This window comes from Panthera leo, chromosome A3 (assembly GCF_018350215.1).
Source record: "Panthera leo isolate Ple1 chromosome A3, P.leo_Ple1_pat1.1, whole genome shotgun sequence".
Lineage (NCBI taxonomy): Eukaryota > Metazoa > Chordata > Mammalia > Carnivora > Felidae > Panthera > Panthera leo.
In genome coordinates, this window is record NC_056681.1 from 126769500 (window position 1) to 126790725 (window position 21226).

At 36.0% G+C, this 21226-nt stretch overlaps 1 long non-coding RNA gene across 1 annotated transcript; it reads right to left on the reverse strand.

The window, feature by feature from the left end:
• Positions 1-17649: 17649 nt before the first annotated feature.
• LOC122215155 lies at positions 17650-19341 on the reverse strand. The gene is made up of 3 exons (XR_006200265.1): positions 19136-19341; positions 18116-18694; positions 17650-17807 (listed from the first exon to the last, which is right to left on the reverse strand). It is a non-coding gene; the product is annotated as an uncharacterized LOC122215155 (long non-coding RNA).
• Positions 19342-21226: the final 1885 nt, after the last annotated feature.

Sequence of the window (21226 nt, forward strand, 5' to 3'; positions counted from 1 at the left end):
CATAAACACTTGCACTCCTCCATGCTCTTTTTCTCTTCTGGTTGCCCACAGTGGAGATGGTAATCCTGGAAGCCATGTGCTCAAGATAGCAGAGCTTCTGACAGCCTGGGTCCTTGGATGACTGCATGGAGATGGGACATTCCACTGGCCTTTACACTAGCCTGGAACTGGTACAGAGGTCTGTTGTGCTTAAGCCATTATTTATTTTAGGGTTTATTAGTTACAATGGTAGATCTACCATAACTAATACACTAGAATTGGACAGTTTCCCTTTTTGATACCCCCCAACACCGAACACAATATTGTACGTTATTTTATGTCATGAAATAAAGAAAAAAATAGTAATTCAATCTGAGTTTTACTGAGATAATTTCCTAGCTATAGTCGGTTATCCATGACTTTTACTGGCTGCTCCCACTGAAATTACTCAAGCAGTTCTCTGGATTTATCTTCATCTTATAAGATCTTCTGATCAAAGTTCTTAAACATAAATTTAAAGTGGCTTAATGATGGATACAAATATAACTCTTTTCTAAGTAATTTTCCATCTTTCTCATTTAAAAAAAATCTTGTGAGGACATGGAAAAGAATAGAACATAATCAAAAGGATAAAGTAAGAAATGACCTTGAATACGAAGTTTATATCTTTCATCAACCTTCCCTGCTAGCTTTAGTGAGATATTTAATTTTAAAAGGAGCTGCTCCATGCACTGAAGCGGAATGCATAATTTAAATTCATGAAGAAATTCTTTTAGCATTCCTTTTGTTTTGTTTTACTCTCTGGAAGACTACCAAGAATTGAAATAAGAAATACAGATTCTGCAAGGAAAATTTAGGAATGTACAGTATTCTTTTATTTCGCATTTCAGTTATTTAAAAAATAAGTTAGGGAAATGAGATCACCTTGGTTTTTTCACTGTGGAAGTTGTGACAATAAATGGGCACTGTGATCCGTTAGGGATGAGACATGAATCATTTATGGGATCCTTGGAGATACTGGTGAAGCTATTTCCTGGGCTGACTACTCTTTTCTAACTTTAAATATTATAAGCTTTTAGTTTTTTGAAATTTTCTGAGCTATTTATCTTTCCAAAAATGTTTACTTTCCCTGTTTCCCTGCTGAAATCAATTTGCTGTTATGTTTGGTTGTTTTTGCTAAATGATTTCTCCTCCTAAAACCTGATTTTTTTTTTCAGCCCTTTCTTTTCTTGACCACTCAGAAGCATTCAAAACTTTTTTGTTCTTTTTTTTTTCCTTGGGTTTTCTGACATTTTTCTGCTCTTGCTCCCTTATCTAGATCCCAGACAGAGTTGGGAGCTCGTCTACATTCTAGAGCTTAAAATTAGTTAAGTGCACTGAGTGAGCACCAGAGACAAATCACAAAAGGAAATTTTCAGTTTCTCCATCTCTGACTGAAAATCAGAAACTAAGCATTAATGAAGTATTAGTTTCTTATGAAATGATCCATTTGAATGGATGACATCTTAGTACATGTCAATATTGGATTTTATTTAAAATTCCATTTATATTCCATAGGAGGAATATGCTCACTACAAGGAGTAAAAAACTTTCCCGATGTTTTACTGTCAAGGACTCCTATGGATCATTTCTCAGACAAAATTTCCTTTATCAAAGAGGTACTAGTTATGGAAACCCCTACTGTGTTGCAGACACCAGGCTCAGTGTTTTGGTCAGTGATGGGTGGAGAAATGTGAGAAGGAGGTGCTGGTATTAATAAGATTTGTTCTGCATTTTCAGAAAGAATACCATCTATTTAGAAAGATCGAATGAATACTTCAATAACCCAAACACAAAGCAGAATTTTGATGATTATATGACACAGGAACTAGGTGTTATTTCCAAAGGGAGGGAAAGCTCATGCCCAGTGGTGACAGAGGAAATTTTCAAACAGTGGTAGCATCTGACGGTGGTCTAATAGGATGCATACAGTGTAAACAAAGCAGGATGATAGCAATTGATTCTGAACTGAATGAGAGAAGTCCAGGGGTGAGGAAGGATGGAGTCTATGTAGGATATCTGGCTTACTGTCACTGACCAAACTTGAAAGTAAAGAGGAGAGGGATCAAATCGGTTAGAATAGGTATGAGGGCTTTCCAAATGGCAACATTTTCTAGTCACCCTTCAAAATCCAGCTTAGACAAAACCCCTTCTTTTTTTTCCTTTTCCAGTTTAACATGCAGGGTTATATTAGTTTCGTGTGTACACCATAGTGATTCAATAATTCTATACATTTTTCAGTGCTCTTCTGTAGAAGTGTACTTTTAATCAATCCCCTTTATCTATTTCACCCAACCCTGACCCCCATCCCCTATCCGGCCACTCTTCTGAGAAGCCCTTCCTGATATTCTTTCCTCGCCTTTAGAATCACTTCCTACTCTATGTCACTTACATACATATGCCTACTGATATATTTGCCACACCATGTGATAATTTATTTGCCGATAGTCAAATTGATTGTCCAGGTTGATCCAGAGTTCATTGAGACAGAAGCAGGATGCCATCTCTGTATTTCTTTTCCTTTTTTAAAAACTTATTTTAATGTTTATTTATTTTTGAGGGAGGGGGAAGGGGCAGAGAGAGAGAGAGGGAGACACAGAATCTGAAGCAGGCTCCAGGCTCGGAGCTGTCAGCACAGAGCCTGACGCGGGGCTTCAACTTAAGAACTGCGAGATCGTGCATAACCTGAGCAGAAGTCAGACGCTTAACCAACAGAGCCACCCAGGTACCCCTGACCTCTGTCTTTTTGGTAGCAGGTTGAGTGCCTGCTGCATAGGGAGGAGGAAAGCAGTACGTATTTGTGGACTTCAGTTAAATTTAATTAACAGATCTTTTTTCTATCAGTCTTTTTCCAGGATACTATCTAGTTAGGTGTGGTTAAATACCTGATGAGGTTATTGAAAGGCCCCAATATAAACTTTAAAATACATCTTTGGTATTAGGGTGAATTTTAACTGTAGGTCTGATGCACAAATATATCGATGATATTAGTAAAAAAAATGCTTAATAATGGGCTGTGATTTTACCATTCCATAGCAGATAATAAGAAATATGGAATCTTCCCAAAGTCTAAAAGTTCCAGAATGACTCACCTAGAAACTATATAATTATTTCAGCTATTAAAAATTTTTTTATCTAAGGCAATTTCTATTTAGAGAGCAATGTATAGCAGAGAGACATTTGTATGCCTAGATAAAATGGATGCATAATTTAAGTCACTTTAGATCATATTATTTAAATCTATTCAGCTCAGAATGGAAAGGGGTGTTTAACAAAAACTAGAGGTTAGAAGAATTAATCACTTTTAAAACCTCAATCTCATGTTTGATGACTCATAAATCTTCTCAAAGTAAATTTTAAGATAAATTATTAAAAAATTGAACTTTACAAGTAGGCAAACCATGGTTTCTCTCCCTGCCTGGGCCCTAGCAGGCTGTTTGGCTCTGTACAAATTACTGAACCACTCTGAAGTGGTTAACACACGTTTAAAATAGTTACAATATATAGCTTGTGGGATTGTTTTGAGAATTAAATAAGACTTTATGTGTGACATATCTAGCCCCCTGGTGATATGCGCTCAGAAAATGATAACTGTGGCAATCCTTACCACAGATGCATTGGAGTGGATGATACTGAACTATTCTCAAGAGAGATAATTCTGATAAGAAGTGGGGCATATTTTTAGCCAACATGAAGGAGAAAAAACAGAGGATAATGTGAGAGATATGTGAGATTATTTTAATAACACTGAGTGGTAACAATCCAATGTATGTCATTATACTGTTTATATTTGTGCCTTGGAGACATGTCTATTCTTATTCTCCATGACTTGGAGAATAAGAATATGAAGGAGTTATTTATTCTAACTCTGAAAACCAAAACCAGAGGCAGATGCTCTGATCAATAAACGTAGCTTTTAAGGGCAACAATGGTTTCAAGGGTGACAGCCTTGTTGTAAAGTAACTGGAATGAGGGAACATATGGTTTTATTTTTGTAAAGTTGTAGGATGGCAAATTGTCCTGGTTTGCCTGAGACTGAGGGATTCCTGGGATACAGGGCTTTCGAGTACTAACACCAGAAAAGTCCCGTGGCAAAACCCATCATCCATCCACTGGGGTGGGGAGGTAAATATTAACATAGAAAATACCCAGATCTGCTAGGGGTTTGGGTGGGGTGGGGTGGGCATGTGTGGCGGGAAACCTGGCTCTTTGAATAACATTCTGTTAGGTAAGCTGCAGGAGCTGCTGGCCTACTTGGTAATCGACATCTTTGAGTATTTGTGTGTGTCTGTGTGTGCGTATGTCCTTTGGCTGTAATAGCAATACATCTTATAGATTTATTACCATCTGCTTTATTATGTATTTTACTGCTCTAAGTTTTTTTATTGAAGTATAATTAACATACAATGTTATATTAATTTCAGGTGTACAGCATACTGATTCAACAATTCCATACAGTACTCAGTACTCAACATGGGTAGTCATCATCTGTCACCATACAACATTATTATATTATTGATTGTATTCCCTGTACTGTACTTGTCATCTGTATGACTTATTTATAACTTCAAATTTGTACCTCTATTTAAAAAAATTTTTTTAAGCTTACTCATTTTTGAGAGAGAGGGAGAGACAGAGCGTGAGCAGGGGAGGGGCAGAGACAAGGAAACACAGAATCCAAAGCAGGATCCAGGCTCTGAGCTGTCAGCACAGAGCCCGATGCGGGATTTGAACTCATGAACTGTGAGATCATGACCTGAGCCAAAGTCAGACGCTTAACTGACTGAGCCACCCAGGTGCACCAGAAATTTGTGCCTCTTCATCCCCTTTGTATACTTCACTCATTTCCGCACCCACATCCCCTCTGGCAACCACAAGTCTGTTCTCTGTATTTAAGAGTCTGTTTGTTTCTTTGTTTTTTAGATTCCATGTGTAAGTTGAAATCAGGTGGTATTTATCTTTTTCTGTCTGAATTATTTCATTTAGATGTCTTTAAGTAATTTTAATGTTTATTTTTCCAACCAGCTCTGTGAGGTAGCGATTTTTGTCTGTTTCGTGTGCTTAGCAGACTATAGAAATATATAAAAAGCAAACTAAAATCACTTATTCAAAACCCATTACTTGAAAATCATGAAAAAACCAGAACAGTTAAACCACTGGTATTATTTTATATTTTTCTGGCCATTTCTGTAAGTGTATTTGTTTATTTTTATAAGTGTATATATGTGGGCATATGCTTTTGACATGTATTTTAATGCTATATACATTTTGAACATCGCAATTATTATTATTAATTTGCATAGTCAATATTTAGTCATTATTAATTTATATCTACATAATCATATACCTGTTTTATTTCTCTTTATTCTAGGCTGCAATTACATGTTAGATTCTGGGATCATTTTCCTTCTGTTTGAACATTTCTCTTTAGTAGATTTATTTTAGTGCCGGCTGTTGGTGGAAGATTCTCTCTTTATCTAAAAGCATCATTATCTCATCTTTATTTTTGAATGACATTTTCACTGAGTATAGAATTTCATGTGGCATTTCTTTTTCTTTCAGAATTTTAAATATATATTTTTGTATTTTTGTCATTTTTTTGGTTTCTATCATCTCCATGAAGAAGTCAGCCATCAGTTTTATTATTCTTGTTTGTAGGTAATGCATCTTTATTTCTCTAGTTTTAAATATTTCTGTTTTCCTTTACTTTTCAGCAGTTTAACTATCATTAATGCCATTTCCTTTGTATATATTATTTTTTAGGATTTTTCACAGATCCTTGAATTTGGGAGATGGTATCTTTCATCAATGTTGGAGAAGATTCTTAGCCACTATCTCTTAAATGTTGCTTCTTCCCCATTCTTTCTGTCCTATCCTTCTGGGCTTCTAATTTACATATATATTGCATCTAAGCTAATTTCTGATGTGGGAATTGTCAGTGGGGGGACTTCCATTCAGTTCTTTCCTAAAGATTAAAATTCTCTGGTAAATTCTCCACAATTTTTTCTGTTTTATTTTAAAATCTTTATGAGGAAATTATAATATCATTATCAATTGTATATCTGTTCCTATGTGTTTTTTCATGGATTACAGTTACATAGATTTTGGTATGTCTATTAATATCTTTTTTTAAATTTAAATTTTAGTTAGCTAATATATAGTGCAATACTGGTCTCAGGAGTAGAATTCAGTGATTCATCTCTTACATACAACATCCAGTGTTCATCACAAGTGCCTTAAGTAGTACCCATTGCCCATCTAGCCCATCTCCCCACCCACATTCCTTCATAAACCCTCAGTTTGTTCTCTATCATTAAGAGCCTCCTATGGTTTGCTTCCTTCTCTTTTCTTCATCCTCCCTTCCCATGTGTTCATCTGTTTTGTTTCTTAAATTCCACATATGAGTGAAATCACATGGTATTTATCTTTCTCTGATTGACTTATTTCACTTAGCATAATATATTCTAGCTCCATCTATGCCATGGCAAAATGCAAGATTTCATTCTTTTTGATGGCTGAGTACTACTCCATTGTGTGTATATCTTCTTTATTCATTCAGTTCATGGATATTTGGGCTCTCTCCATAGTTTGGCTATGGTTGATAATACTGCTGTAAACATTGGGGTGGATGTACCCCTTCAAATCTATATTTTTGTATCATTTGGGTAAATATCTAGTAATGCAATTGCTGGGTCATAGGGTAGTTCTATTTTTAGTTTTTTGAGGAACCTCCATACTCTTCTCCAGAGTGGCTGCATCATTTTAGTCCCACCAACAGTATAAGAGGGAACCCCTTTCTCTGCATCTTTGCCAACACCTGTTGTTTCTTGTGTTGTTAATTTTATCCATTCCAAAAGGTGTGAGGTGGTATCTCAGATCTTTGATTTGTATTTTCCTGATGATGAGTGATGTTGAACATCTTTTCATGTGTCTGTTAGCCATGTGGATATCTTCTTTGGTAAAGTATCTTTTCATCTCTTCTGTCCATTTCTTCTGGATTATTTGTTTTTTGGGTGTTGAGTTTGATATGTTCTTTGTAGATTTTGGATACTAACCCTTCATCCAATTTGTCATTTGCATATATCTTCTCCCTTCTGTCAGCTTCCTTTTAGTTTTGTTGATTGTTTCCTTTGCTGTGCAGAAGCTTTTTATCTTGATGAAATCCCAATACTTTATGTGTGCTTTTGTTTCCCTTGCCTTCAGTGATGTGTCTGGTAAGAAGTTGCTCCAGCCGAGGTCAAAGAGGTTGCTACCTGTGTTGTTCTCTAGGATTTTGATGGTTTCCTGCTTCACATTTAGGTGAATCTCTTTTGAATTTATTTTTGTGTATGCTGTAATAAAGTGGTCCAGTTTCATTCTTCTGCTTGTCACAGTCCAGTTTTCCCAACACCATTTGTTGAAGAGACTGTCTTTTCCCCATTAGATATTCTTTTCTTTTTTTTCAAAAGTTTTTAACATTTATTTATTTTTGAGAGACAGAGAATGAGTAGGGGAGGGGCAGAGACAGAGGGAGACACGGATTCCAAAGCAGGCTCCGGGCTGTCAGCACAGAGCCCAACACAGGGCTCGAACTCATGAACCATGAGATTATGACCTGAGTTGAAGTCAGACACTTACCCAACTGAGCCACCCAGGCACCCCTCCATTGGATATTCTTTCCTGCTTTGTCAAAGATGAGTTGGCCATGTAGTTATGGGTTTATTTCTGGGTTTTCTATTGTGTTCCATTTATCTATGGGTCTGTTTTTGTGCCAGTACCATACTATCTTGATGACTTCAGCTTTGTAATATAGCCTGAAATCCGGATATATGATGTCTCCAGTTTCTTGGATTTTGTTTTTGTTATTGTTTTTTCACAATTGCTTTGACTATTCAGGATCTTTTATGGCTCTATACAAATTTTAAGATTGTTTGTTCTAGCCCTGTGAAGAATGCTGGTGGTATTTTGATAAGGATTACATTAAATGTGTAGATTGCTTTGGGTAGTATAGACATTTTAACAATGCTTGTTCTTCTAGTCCATAAGCATGGAATGCTTTTCCATTTCTTTGTGTTTTCTTCAATATCTTTCATATGTCTTCTATAGTTTTCAGAGTATACATCTTTTTCCTCTTCAGTTAGGTTTATTCCTAAGTATCTTATTGTTTTTGGTGCAGTTGTAAATGGGATTGATTCCTTGATTTCTTTTTCTGCTTCTGCATTATTGGTGTATAGCAATGCAACAGATTTCTGCATGTTGATTTTATATCCTGCAATATTGCTGAATTCATGCATTAGTTTGAGCAATTTTTTGGTGGAGTCTTTGGGTATTTCTCTATAGCTTATCATGTCATCTGCAAATAATGAAAATTTGAATTCTTCCTTGCCAATTTTTATGGCCTTTATTTCTTTTGGTTGTCTGATTGCTGGGTATGTCTATTAATTTCTCGTTGAATGATATAAATTGTATATTGAAGCTATTTAAAGGTTATTTTCCTTCTAAATGGGCTCGCCCTTCTTTTAACTAGTAGTGTCAAATTATTACTTCAATTTAATCATGGACTGTCTCAGTGTGATCCCTAGTAAGGCTGAGTCTACCACTGATTCACTATAGTTTTTCTGAGTTTTTAGCTGAAAGCCTGGAGTGAGTCATCTGTGTAGGGAGTTTAAGGGCTTTGATTTGGGGCTAACCAATTTAAAAGGTGTGGCCATAAGAGGTAGTAACACATAACAGACTTTATTGGTGGCCTTGGACAGGGTGACATGCGATGGGGTCTCCATCCCAAAAAGGAGGAGGGCAAGGGAACTCCTAGGGGACAGAAGAATGGGAGAGAAGGCTGAGCAGTAGGTGGGGAGTCTCTGGGTCAGAAAACTCCAAAGGATAGCTTGGCAGGTATAACTCCAAAGACCCGGGCTATCAGTGGGAGGTGTGATGGGGTATTCAAATCAGGCCAGCTCTAAATGACTAAAACTTTGATTGTTTCAGCTATCTTTAAAATTATTCCATGTGTAAAAAATTGAGTTTGGAGCAATCAGTCTTTTGAGCTGGTGGGTCTCAGCCTATAGTGAAGAAATAAACAGCCTAGGGGTCAGTAACCAGAGGCCATCTTTGGCTCATTTGTATCTATAACAGTCTGCAAGTTCCTTTCCAGGTATATCCTGTAGTTTCCTTTTTGTGTGTGTTTCATGAGCACTGCATAAATGTCATTTGCCTTTTCAGAGGTTATTTCTTGGAAGTCATAGCTTCTTTAGGTACTGTTGCCCCAGCTGTCTTCAGGCAGAGGATATCTATTTTTTTTTTAACCTGGTTTTAAAATTGGTCTAGGAGAGAGCAGTGGTCTACTATTGACTAGTTCTTTCTACTTACAGTTGACAGTTCTTCTCTAATACATTTAACCTACTTATATTTATTATGAATTACTGGCATATTTGCGCATGTTTGTAATTTCTGTGTGTCTCATACCTTGTCATTTTTTTTTCCAGTCTTGTTTTATTTTGGAATAATAGACTTTTTATTACGATTCCCTTTTCCTTTACAAGTTTGGAAGTTATAAATAGAGGTTCTGTTTCTATTCAGCTAGTGATTACTCTGCCAAATAGACATAATATCATATTTTAATCAAAATCCAAATGATATATATGCAATGAAATACATTCTTGTGTGTGTATACTCTTCTCCTGAACCATCTAGGAAACTCAGTAAACTTTCATATTTCTCAGAAGATTCCATTTCCACAATTTCCCCTATCCCCACACATATAATGCCCAAAAACAATCCTTCATTTTATGTTTTAATTTATTATACATTTTTTTAAGACTTTAATTTTTAGAAGCAGTTTTTCAGAGCAGGCTGACAAGTGAAAATTGAGAGGAAGGTACAGAGACTTACCATATACCCACTGCCCCCCCCCACTCTACATTCATGACTTCCCCCATTATCAGTATTCCCCAGAGTGATACACTTGTTACAATTGATGAACCTATATTGACATGTCATAATCACATATGAAAAATTCCAAATTCCATAATTTACTTTAGGGTTCACTCCTGGTATTGTACATTCTATGGATTTTGACAAATATATAATGATGCATATCCATTGTTATTGTATCACAGGGTAATTTCATGGCTTTAAAAATCCCCTGGGGGCAGTTAGTTAGGTGTCCAACTTTGACTCAGGTCATGATCTCATTGTTCATGGGTTCAAACCCTGAGTCAGACTCTGTGCTGACAGCTCAAAGCCTGGAGCCTGCTTCAGATTCTGTGTCTCCTTCTCTCTCTGCCCTTCTCCCGCTCGTATTCTGTCTCTGTCTCTCTCTCTCTCTCAAAAATAAAATAAAACATTAAAAAAATGTTTAAAAAAATACTCTGCCTATTGACCCCTGACCTCCATCCCCTGGAAACCACTGATCTTTTTATTGTCTCTACAGTTTGGCCTTTTTCAGAGTGTCATAGTTGGAATCATACAGGATGTAACATTTTCAAATTAGCTTCTTTCACTCAGTAATATACATTTAAATTTTCTCCATTTTTTTATATAGTTTGATAGTTCATTTCTTTTTAGCACTAAATAATATTCTACTGTCTGACTGTATCACAGTGTTTATTTATCCATTCACTAACTGAAAGACATGCTAGTTGCTTCCAAGTTTTGACAATTATGAATAAATCTTCTGTAAACATCCATGGGCAGATTTTTGTGTGGACATAAATTTTCAAATCCTTTGGATAAATTCCAAAAAGGACAATTGCTGGATCATATAGTAAGAGTATGTTTAGTTTTGTAAGAAAACACTGAGCTATCTTCCAAAGTGGCTGTACCATTTTGCATTCCCACCAGTGATGTATGTGTTCTCATTGTTTCACATCCTCGCCAGCATTTGGTGGTGGTTAGCGTTACAGGTTTTTGCTATTCTAATATGTGTGTGCAGTGGTATCTCATTGTTTCGATTTGCATTTCCCTGATGACATATTATGTGTCTTTTTATATTCCTTTTTAAAGTATTCCTATTTGCCATCCATATATCCTCTTTGCTGGGATACCTGCTATGGTCTTTGACTTATTTTTAAATCAAGTTGTACGTTTTCTTATTGTTGAGTTTTTAGAATTCTTTTTATATTTCTATATTTACATTTATCAGATATGCATTTTAAAATGTTTTCTCTCAGGCTATGGCTTATCTTCTCGCTCTCTTGACATTGTCTTTTGCAGAGCAGAAGTCATTAATTTTAATGAAGTCCAGTTCATTCATTATTTCTTCATATATCATGACTTTGGTGTTATATCTAAAAAGTTATCACCATTTCCAAGGTCTTAAGTTATCTCCGATCTTATCTTCTAAGAGTTTTATAGTTTCTCATTTTACATTTAGGTTTATGATCCATTTTGAGTGATTTTTGTGAGTAATCCATTATGAGTACATTTTGTGTGTCTAGATTTTTTTTTTTTACATGAGGATGCCCAGTTGTTCAAAAGACTATCTTTGCTCCATTGTATTGCCTTTGTTTGTCAATTGACTGTGATTAGATCAGTCAATTTCTGGATTCTTTGCTTAGTTTCACAGATCTATTTGTTTATTCTTTTGCTGGTACTACAGTGTTTTGATTACCTAGCTTCAGAGTAGATCCTGAAGTTAGGTAGTGTATTGAATCTACATATTAAGTTGGGAAGAACTGACATCATAACAATATTGAGTCTTCTTATCCATGAACACTGAATAGTTGTTTATTTAGTTCTTCTTTGATTTTGTTCATCAGAGCTTTATAGTTTCCTCATAAAGATCTTTAGATTTCATTAGATTTATACCTAAGTATTTCACTTTTTGGATGCTAATGTAAATGATATTATGTTTTTAATTTGAAATTCCACTTGTGTATTGCTGATATATAGGAGAGAGTTTGATTTTTGTATATTCACTTTGTATCCTGCAAACTTGCTGTAATCACTTTTAAGTTCTGGGAATTCTTTTGTTGATTCTTTCAGATTTTCAACACAGATGATCATGTATCTGTAAACAAAGATTTACTTTTTTCATTCTCAAATCTGTTTACCTTTTATTTCCCTTTCTTGCCTTATTATATTAGTTAGACTTCCAGTAAGAGGCTGAAAAAGCATGGTGAGAGGGAACATTTTTGTCTTATTCTTTATGTTACTGGGAAATCTTTGAATTTCTCACCATGAAGTATGATGTTTGCTGTAGATTTTTTTGTAGATATTCTTTATCAAGTGAGGGAGTTCTTCTCTATTCCTAGTTTACTGAGAGTTTTTATTATGAATAGGCTTTGAATTTTGTTTTGTTTTGCTTTTTATGCATCTATTGATGCAGTTGTGTGATTTTTTTCTTTTTTAGCTTGTTGATGTGATAGATTTCATCACTTGATTTAAAAATTTTGAACCAGCCTTATATACCTGGGATAATTTCTACTTGGTCATGGTATAATAATTCTTTTCATACATTGTTAGATTTGATTTGTTAATATTTTGTTGAGGGCTTTTACACCTATGTTCATGAGATATTGGTCAGCCATTTTCTTTTCTTGTAATGTCTTTGTTTGGTTTTGATATTAAAGTAATGATGGCCTCATAGAATGAGTTAGAAAGCTTTTGTTTTTTCCACTTCTATCCTCTGAAAGAGGTTTTAGGAAATTGGTATAATTTCTTCATTAAATGTTTGTTAGAATTCATCACTGAATTCATCTAATCCTGACCTACATAGTTTTCCTGCTCTCTAAAAAAACTTTTAATATTTCTTGTAATGTTGGTCTGCTAGCAACAAATTCTCTCAATTTTTTTCTGAGAAAGTTTTTATTGCTCCTTCACTTTTGTGGGATAATTTTGGAGGTTCAGAATTTAGGTTGGTTGTTTTGTGTTTCTCTCTCTCTCTCTCTCTCTCTCAACCCTTTAAATATCTCACTCTACTCCACTCCTCTTGCTTGTATGGTTTCTGAGGAGAAGTTAGATATAATTTTTATCTTTGTTATTCTGTGAATTTTCCTGCATCTTTGGCTTCTTCCAAGATTTTCTTTTATCTTTGTGTAGTTTGAAAATGGTATGCGTGTGTTTAGTGTTTTGTTTGGGATTTGTTCTGCTTGGTGTTTTCTGAGCTTCCTAGATTTAGACCTTGGTGCCTGATATTAATTGGGGAAAATTCTCAGTCATTATTGTCTCAAATATTCATTCTCCTTCTGACATTTCCATTACACATATTACACCTTTTGTAATTGTTTCTCAGTCATTGGATATTTGTTTTTTTCATTTTTTGTCATTATTCTCTTTGCTTTTTAGTTTTTGAAATTTCTATTGATGTATCCTTAAGCTCAGAAATTCTTTTTTCAGCTGTAACCAGTCTACCATTAAGCCAATCAAAGGTATTCTTCACTTCTGTTATAGTGTTTTCTATCTGTTACATTTCTTTCTGGTTCTTTCTAAAGATTTTCAACTTTCTATTTACATTGCTCATCTGTTCTTGCATGCTGTCTACTTTGCCCTTTGAGCCTTTAACATATTAATCATGGTTGTTTTAAGTTCTTGGCCAGATAATTTCAGCCATAATAATGCCATGCCTGTTCTGATGCTTGCTCTGTCTCTTCAAACTGTGTTTTTTGCCTTTTGGTATGCCTTGTGATTTTTTCCTTGGTAGTCTTTTGTGATGTACTGGTTAAAAGTAACTGCTGTAAGTTGGTCTTTCATAATGTGGTGCTGAGGTGTGGGAGTAGAGGAAGTGGCTTATAATCCTAAGAGTAGATCTCAGTCTTTTTTAATGAGCCTATTCCTCTGGATTGTAAACTTAGCATGTTTCTCAATTTTCTTTCTCTCCTCCTTAAGATGACAGGATGGCTAGAATGAGCTGGACTTGGATATTTTCCTTTTTCCATATGGAAAGTTACAGGGGACTAGAGTTGGCCATTTCCCTTCCCCCAGATCAGTTAGGCTCTGATAGAACCCCAGCAGGCTAGGCTCTGGTTAGTTAGTTTCTCTTGAGGGAAAGAACTGTTAAGAACAGAGGACTGTGATGTATTTTAAAATGGTCCTAGGGGCACTTGGATGGCTCAGTCAGTTGAGCATCTGACTTTGACCCAGGTCATGATTTCAGAGTTTGAGAGTTCAAAGGCTGCATTGGGCTTACTGCTGTAATCACAGAGCCTGCTTTGGATTCTCTTTCTCTGCCTTTCCCCTGCTCATGCTCTTTCTCTCAAAAATAAATAAAATTAAAAATAAAAATAAAAACGGTCTTTGAATTAAATCTCATAATATTGTGAGTCCTCCATATGGATGGGTCCTCCTGGAGGATTTTAACTCTCAGAGTTGTCTACACTGAGCCTCCAGCAATTTGTCAATTACGGTTCAGGTTTTCCTACCTTGGAATGGGTTCTCACATTGGCTTTCACTCTTGTGTCTCTACTTGGTAAGCCATGGCTCCCTGTATTTGCCTTCTACAATCTTGGAGCAGTGGTTCGCTCTGTGTCCTGCCTTTTCTTATGTGTCCAAGAAGAGTTGTTGACTTTTCAAGCAGTTCAGCTTTTTACTTATTAGGATGGAGTGGTAGCTTCTAAGCTTCTTACATGATTAGAATTGGAAACTGGAAGTCTTCTCTTTCCCTTTAATTTCCTCTCTCTCTCTCTCTCTCTCTATATATATATATATATATATATGTATAATTGATAAATTGCTGGAAGCCCAGTGTGGACAACTCTGAGAATTGAAAACCTCCAGGAGGACCCAGCCATATGGAGGGCCCACAATATTGTGAGATTTAATTCTAGGACCATTTTTATTTTACATATATATATATATATATATATATATATATATATGCACACATATGTAAAATTATATATATATATATATATATATATATATATATATATATATATATATATAATTTTGAGTTTATTTATTTTGAGAGAGAGAGCATACAAATGAGCAGGGGAGGGGCAGAGAGAGAGGAGAGAAAGAATCCCAAGAAAGTTCCATGCTACCAGTGCAGAGCCAGACACAGGGCTGGATCTCACAAACCATGAGAATCAAGAGTCCAACACTCAGCCCACTGAGCCACTCAGGTACCCCCACAATACATTTTTAAACATACAGTAATAATTAATTTCACTGAGTTTTTATTTAGTGAAATTTAAAATTTTAAAATATAATTTTACTTATGTCTTTGTACACCATTGCTTCTTATATTCCTTTTCTCCTTTATTTTTGAAATATAGCCTTTATTGATTACTTCAGTAGAATCTGAATAAAAATTCTATTAGTCTTGGTGACACAATTTTTAAAAATTTGTCCTTAATTTTTTCTGTGTATGTGTGTGTGTGTGTGTGTGTGTGTGTGTGTGTGTGTGTGTATAAAAATGACTGGTAGTTGTTTTCTCTCAATATATTAAAGTAGCTTTTAAAATTTCTTCACATTAATGGTGGCTGATGATAAATCTTATTGTCTTCCTGATTGTTGCTATTTTACAGATAAACATTTCTTACTCTATGATAGCTTTAAAATTTTTCTATTTATCCAGGATACTTTAAATTTCACTAAATATACATAGAGGTATATATATTTACTAAATATACATAGAGGTATTCGTAGAGGTATACATAGAGGTATATATTTCACTAGATATACATAGAGGTATATAGTGATTACATTTCACTAAATATACATAGAGGTATATACTGTTTTGTACTCTGCCTTTTAAATCTGAAGACTTAGCTCTTCCTTCAGTTACAACTATTTTTTTCTTCAAATTTCTGCATATTAACTCTCTCCCATCTTCTTTACTTCTGGAACTATTTTATTGTATTAATAAACTAATTTTTTTAGGGAGAGAGAGCCCCTGTGTGCAAGCAGGGTGGGGGTGGGGTGTGCAGAGGGAGAGGGAGAGAGAAACGGTAAGCAGACTCCATACTGAGCACAGAGCTCTATGCAGAGATTGATCCCACAGGTCAAGAGGTCATGACCTGAGCTGAAATCAAGGGTCTGGATGCTTAACCAACTGAGCCACCCAGGTACCCCTGGAATTCATTTTGAAGTTATGTTATAAATTATACCCATTATTCATGTTCTTAATTTGTTTCTCACATTTTCTCCCTCTTTAACTTTGAATGCTATGGTTTTGTTATTTTTTTCAGATATGCCTTCCAAATTCATGATTCCTGCCTTGTACTATTTAATTCTCCTAATGAGTTTATTTATTTATTTAAAAAAATTTTTTTAACGTTTATTTATTTTTGAGACAGAGAGAGACAGAGCATGAATGGGGGAGGGGCAGAGAGAGAGGGAGACACAGAATCGGAAGCAGGCTCCAGGCTCTGAGCCATCAGCCCCAGAGCCCAACGCGGGGCTCGAAATCACCGACCGTGAGATCGTGACCTGAGCCAAAGTCGGACGCGTAACCGACTGAGCCACCCAGGCGCCCCATAATGAGTTTATTTTTAAATTATATGTTTTTACTTGACTTCTTTTGTTTTATGATCTTTTACTTGGTCTTTATTTACGTGTTCTTTATTACCTAAACATTTCACATATACTTATTGTAAAATTTTGTTATCTCCATTTCTACAATGAGAAATCCTTCCATTTGTTAATTCCACAGACTGTCTTTCTTGGCATTATGCTTTTCCATAACTAACATTGTGGATACTTCCTAGAATTTCCACATATCTTTGGTCATTAAAGGCCTCTCTATTAAAAGATCTCACAGGTGACTCTGTACAAGTTTGATGGGATTCTTCATTGTTAACCAGCTTTCAGGCTAGGTTCTTAATTCCAGAGTTTTTTGAAATATTCAGTTAATATAAACTTAAGAGTAAAAGTAGGTTTCTGATTTCTGGTAGTTGGTTCTCTTTCCAATCACAGCCTGGAATAAGCAACTTTATTCTTTTCTGTGATCTAGGGAAATGGGCAGGTATTTTTCAGTTCAGATGATGTCCACTGCTGGATTCCTATAACATGTGGGCTCTCTGACCTAATTCTAGGTTCCATGTGGCAATTAAAACTCTAATCCCTAAGGTGTGCTTCAGATTCCAGTCCTTCAGTGAGCTCCATAGGTTCAAGGAGTAGTGACCATTACATCTAAGTGTGTCTTTTTCATTCCTTTGACCTAGAAAATTCCCTTTTTTTAAAATGTGAGCAAATAAAAAATCTATTTCTGGTGGTTTGAAGTTGGAAAGGAAGTTTTTGCATCTACTCATGTTGTGTTTTTGCCCATAAATTTTTATTTAAAGGCCATTAAAACATTGCCATTGACCCTGCTGCTAAGATTTCCTGCTAAGGAGGTAGTTTGACAAGTGCACAAAAATTTGAGGTTATCCATTGCAATAGAGAAAAGTAGTAAAGACCTTAAATCCCCTGGGAGAAGAAATCTTCAAATAAATGATGTACAAAAATATATTGATTATTATAGAGCCAGCAGATGCAATAGTTAAATCCTATTTTTTTCATAGAGATATAAAATTATGATTAAGATGATGAAGATGAATATGGTAATATTTAATCCTTGTATAGAGCTTGCTTTGTGCTGGATACTATTCTAAATAACACACACACACACACACACACACACACACACACACTTTTACTTATTTAATCCTCAAAATAACTCTAGGATTCCAGTAGTATAAATTTTCTCCCATTTTACAAATGAGAACACTGCTGTGGAAACTTTAATAACCTGATCATGGTAACAAACAATTAATATGACATGTGTGTGTAAAATATGGGAACATACACATGTATTTACAAAATATCCCTCTTGATTGAAGAACACACAGGGGAATGATTCTCTTGGTTGCTTCTGTGGAGATAAGTGGTGCCTGGGGAACAAAAATGGAGGAAGACTGTTAAGGTTTGATCTACGTGAATAGGTTAATTATTTTAAAATTAAATGGGGCACCTGGGTGGCTCAGTGGGTTGTTTCTGACTTCAGCTCAGGTCGTGGTCTTGTGGTTCGTGGGTTCAAGCCCCGTGTTGGGCTCTGTGCTGATAGCTTACAGCCTGGAGCCTGCTTCTGATTCTATGTCTCCCTCTCTCCCTGTCCCTCCCCTGTTCACTCAAAGGTGTCTCTCAAAGGTGAATAAATGTTAAAAAAAATGTTTTTTAATTAAATAAATGGAGTAGTTACCTGGGCCTGGGCCTGGGTTTATATGAATGTAAAAGAAAAATATTGAGGATTTCAGACAGAAGAAGCATATGGGGCAAATGGTCTGAGGCACATGGTCTGTGCCTGACTCCACAATGGTCTGTGGAGAACAGTGAGTATTTGTTGGTGTCCAGGATGTAGAGCACATGCCGTGGAATGATGAGGACATAATCCAGATCGATTTGTGCTTGACACCAGTCCCTTCTATCACCATTGCTCGTTGCTTATATTTGACTTGTAATGTGGACACAGTGCTGTTGCAATAGCAGGTTTTCAAAGGTGTTGGCACCACTCTGATAGACTCCTTCTCCAAATTCCACATCCTCCTTCTATTCTTACTCTGAAGTTTATTTATGCATTTCAGAAGAAACCAGATGCTACAATTGAATTAAATCATTGCGGTGGAACAAATTTCCCTTCTTGTCACTTGAAGGAATAGCAAGTTTTTATTCCTTTTCTTTAAAATTCTTAGTAGATCATTTATGTTTTCTTTTAAAATTTTCAGCCACAATTGGTTCCCAAGATATTCCAGAAGTTCATTTTTGCTTCATTAAACCTGTTCTGGATGAAGATATTAGAAATAGTTGTTTGTCTTAAAATGGAGTGTTTCTGCTATATAAGTCTATGCAGGGAGGAGAGCTGATGGTGCCCACAGGGAAGACTTGAGATGACCTTGAGAACACCAAGAGATTATCTTACCAAGATAAAAAGTGAGCATTCTGACAGTTTTACTGTATTATGGAGAGAGAGCAGGAAGAGTGGGAAGGAAGGAAGGAAGGAAGGAAGGAAGGAAGGAAGGAAGGGAGGAAGAAAGGAAGGAAGGAAGGAAGGAAGGAAGGAAGGAAGGAAGGAAAAGGGAGGGAAGGAGGAAAGGAAGGAAGGAAGGAAGGAGGAAAGGAAGGAAGGAAGGAAGGAAGGAAGGAAGGAAGAAAGAACAGAAGGAAAAAGGAAGGAAGGAAGGGAGGAAGGAAGGAAGGGAGGAAGGAAGGAAGAAAATCTTACCTATTTAATAATCAAAGCCTGGATGCTAAAACTGACTTAGTCTTTGATTAGCTATACGATGATATTTTGATTCCTCTCTTGCAACACATCCCCTTATTGTATGGGTCATATCGTCTATATCAAAGCAAGAGGTTTTATATTGTATTGTTTTACATTATATAAGAACAATTCTATTCTAATTTGAAGAGTGTCTTTGAGAGTGTGACGTAGAGTTAGTGTCACATTCTAAGAATATTGCTGGGTCACAGACAAGCCTTAGATAAGGCTGTGAGAACATTCTGGTTCTCTCTGGTAGTCTAATTCTGGGAATCTTATTTCAGAGCTGTGTTCTAATTATTGTACTATACAACCATATCTCTGGTGGCTGGAGAGAGTGTGGAGACAGGAAAAGAGATTTCAGAGCTCATGCTGAAATATACCAGTGGTCTATTTGTTCATCTTTACATCAACAAATGTATTAATTTTTGTAGTTTTATAACAAATCTCGATATCCTTTAGAGTAAATTCTCGGACATTGTTCTTCAAACCATCTTGGCTATTCTTGACTGTTTGAATATTCATATATGCCTTAAAACCAGCCTGTCAATTTCCACAAAAGAACTTTTCTTTTATTTTAATACTAATTTTTATCATTTAATTTGCACTGTGGAACTGCAAGTATTACTTCCTCCTAATATAGGAACATGTATCACATATATTAAAAGAGATAGGAAAACTTCATTCTCTTCCTTTTGAGGTTTTGAACTCTCATTCAATTCATTATTTTCATGGGAACTAGTGTAATCTTTTCCGTAGCCATTTATAACAGTTGGCTTCAGTGTGGAACACCAATTTTTAAATAGTCTTTAAAATACAGACTTTGAAGAGGACACAAAGAATTGGAAAAGTATTCCATGCTCATGGATTGGAAAAACAAACATTGTTAAAACGTCTATGTACACTTGATGTAATCCCTATCAAAATACCACCAGCATTCTTCACAGAGCTAGAACGAACAATCCTAAAATTTGTTTGGAACCACAGATGACCCTGAATAGCCAAAGCAATTGTGAAAATACACAAACACACACACACACACACACACACACACACACACAGCTGGAGACGTCATGATGCTGGATTTCAAGATATATTACAAAGCTGAGGTTATCAAGACCGTATGGTACTCGCACAAAAACAGATACATAGATCAATGGAACAGAATAGAAAACCCAGAAAGGGACTCAGAACTATATAGTCAATTCATCTTTGACAAAGAAGGAAAGAATATCCAATGGAAAAAAGTATCTCCATTTTTTAAAATATGAAATTTATTGTCAGATTGGGTTTCCATACAACACCCAGTGCTCATCCCAACAGATGACCTCCTCAATGCCCATCACCCACTTTCCCCTCCCTCCTACCCCCCATCAACCCTCAGTTTATTCTCAGTTTTTTAAGAGTGTCTTTTGGTTTGGCTCCCTCCCTCTCTGTAACTTTGTATTTCCCCTTCCCCTCGCCCATGGTCTTCTGTTAAGTTTCTCGGGATCCACATAAGAGTGAAAACATATGGTATCTCTCTTTCTCTGTATGACTTATTTCACTTAGCATAACACTCTTCAGTTCCATCCACGTTGCTACAACTGGACAGATTTCATTCTTTCTCATTGCCACGTAGTATTCCATTGTATCTATAAACCACAACTTCTTTATCAATTCATCAGTTGATGGACATTTAGGCTCTTTCTGTAATTTGGCTATTGTTGAAAGTTCTGCTATAAGCATTGGGGTACAAGTGACCCTATGCATCAGCACTCCTGTATTCCTTGGTAAATTCCTAGCAGTGCTATTGCTGGGTCATAGGGTAGGTCTATTTTTAATTTTTTCAGGAACCTCCACACTGTTTTCGAGAGTGGCTGTACCAGTTTGCATTCCTACCACCAGTGCAAGAGGGTTCCCCTTTCTCCACATCCTCTCCAGCATCTATAGTCTCCTGATTTATTCATTTTAGCCACTCTGACTGGCATGAGGTGGTATAGCAGTGTGGTTTTGATTTGTATTTCCCTGATAAGGACTGACGTTGAGCATCTTTTCATGTGCCTGTTGACCATT